Source organism: Protopterus annectens, chromosome 1.part0 (genome assembly GCF_019279795.1).
Source record: "Protopterus annectens isolate FY-2018-M chromosome 1.part0, PAN1.0, whole genome shotgun sequence".
NCBI lineage: Eukaryota > Metazoa > Chordata > Ceratodontiformes > Protopteridae > Protopterus > Protopterus annectens.
The window spans coordinates 1,747,183,354-1,747,185,995 of record NC_056725.1 but is presented as its reverse complement, the minus strand read 5'-3'; positions in this window follow the sequence as shown (position 1 = coordinate 1,747,185,995).

Genomic DNA, 2,642 nt, shown 5'->3' with positions numbered 1-2,642 from the left:
GGACATAGAAGTACAGGGGTGTATTTCTTTCACAGGAAAGTGTAAGTGCTGAGATGTAACAAAAGAAATAGTGTTTTATGGGTAGTGTAACAACTGGATTGGGGGGTTAATGTCAAGAAGGACCAGGTCAGTGGAAGTGTGGGATGTGCTGGGGGCTGTGGCAGCATATATATGTGTGTGTGGGTGTGTGTGTGTGTGTGTGTGTGTGTGTGCGTGTGTGTGTCTACTGGGAAGGACCAAGGCCTGCATAACAAAGAGTTCGGCTTCCTGTGCATGCCGTGGTTCATGAGAGTTGTTCTTATTAGGAGTTGCACTGCCTGTAACACAACTTTATCTAGATGTTGTTGTGCTACATCACCATGACTGATGTCTGCTGGAGGAAGCGTCGGTGTGATGATTCAAAGATTCAAAGAAAACTTCATTGTCATTAAGAAACACAAGTGCAACCTAAATGAAATTTCGGGTATCAGTTCATCATCAGAGTACAGAAGCAATTTAAGTATAAAAAGAATAAGACGTGACATATACACAACTATTCTAATGATCAATACACATAAAATACTCTTATTTCTAGTTAGGTAAAGCTACCCATGCATATAAACCTAAACATATGAACAAATAATACTGTACACAGAAAAAGAAATGAAAAGGCAGTTTGTTAATGTTGCACATGAGGAATTATTGCAATTACAGTTTTAAGAGAAAGATATTGAACTTCTGTAAGAATAAATTCACTATAGTGAATTAAATAATGTATCACTTTCAGTAATAATATTACTAGTGAGATCACGTTTGGAAGTAGGAGACATACAAGTTGATGTCAGTTTAAGAGGCTTATTACTGTTGGATAGAAGCTGTTCAAGAGCCTGGAGGTCCTACAGCAGATGCTGCACTACTTCTTGCCAGATGAAAGTCTAGCAAACCAGCCAAATGCTGGATGTGATGTGTCTCTAAGTATTTTGTATGCCCTGCTTATGCTTCTTGTTGTAAACAGTTCTTGCATGGTTGGAAGATTTGTGCCCATTATCTTCTCCATAGTGGTGCTGCGGTAGCGTTGTCGCCTCACAGCAAGATGTTGTCCTGTTCGATTCTCAGCTAGAGCGTTTTCTGTGTGGAGGCATGCGTGAATGGGCATATCTTCGTTGAAGGTTGTGCGTCAGGGCTGGCAACTCGGCACGTAAAAATCTACTACCAAACATTAGCAGACCGAAGTTCCACTGTGGCGACCCCTAACTGCGATAAGCCGAAAGACACAACATCTTCTCCGCAATCCTCACCACTCTTTGAAGCTTCTTCCTCTCTGCCATAGTACTGTTTCCATACCGCACAGTAAAGTTGCAGGTGAGAATACTTTCAATAGCTCCTTTATAGAAAGTGGATAGAGCATTCAGAGAAAGCTTTGCTCTTTTGAGACTTCTCAGGAAGTGCAGACGTTGGTGAGCTTTTTTAATTATCTGGCTTGTGTTCATGGACCAAGAGAGGTCTTCTGACATGTGTACCCCCAGGACCTTTGTAGATTAAACTCTCTCTAACACCTCACCATTGATAATGGAAGTGAATGGCTGGCATTTTCTGAAGTCAATGATAATTTCTTTGTTTTGTTGACATTCAGATCCAAGTTATTATTTTTGCACCATTTGGTCAGACAGCTGACTTTGTTCCTGTATTCACTCTCATCATCCTCTCATATGAGACCCACTACAGTGGTATCGTTTGCGAATTTGATGATATGGTTATTGGGAAATTTCACAGAGCTGTCATTGGTAAGGATGGTGAATAGTAGAGGACTAAGTACATACCCTTGAGGCACACCAGTGTTGAGTGTAATGATACCTGATGTGTTGTTACCAGCACGTCTTCTGTGGTCTTCCAATCTAGAAGTCAAGGATCCAGTTGCAGAGGCTCTTGCTGATGCCAAGATTAATTAATTTGCCTATGAGTTCCATTAAAACCACTGCACTGACTACTGAGCTCAAGTCAATGAACAGCATCCTGACATAGTTGTTCCTCTCTTCAGGATGTTCCAGAGAAAGGTGCAAGGTCACTGAAATGTCATCCACAATGGATCTGTTTGGCCAATAGGCAAACTGTAGAGGGTCAAAGGTCAGTGGCAGAGCTCCTGACAGATACTTTTTTACTATCCTTTTGAAGCATTTGATTACATTTGAGGTTAGTGCCACTGGTCTGTCGTCATTTAAGCAAGCTGGATTGGCTTTTCTGGGCAGTGGGATTATATTTGTTACCTTGAAGTATGCTGGCACTCTTTCAAGAGCCAAGGAGGTATTGAAAATATCTGTAAGGATTAGGTACAGTTGGTCTCCGCATTCTCTTAATACTTTGCCAAGAATGTTATCAGGGTCATGGCCTGATGATGGCCATGACCACAGGGACACCCTCTCCTGAATGCAGATGCCTCACAATCATTGTTGTTGTGGAAGTTCTAGCACTGTGGGGAGCACCTACTAAAATGATATTAAACTCACAGTTGTGAGTGCTGATACCAGTAGCTATGGCCCAGGTGCTGCTTTACTCCAAAGTGGATGGACAAATTTTATGAGCTACTGCTTATTGTTCCAGAATGCTAACTAATGCAGAACAGAAATATTCACAAAGAGAGAAAAAGTGCCTTGTGAGTGTGTGGG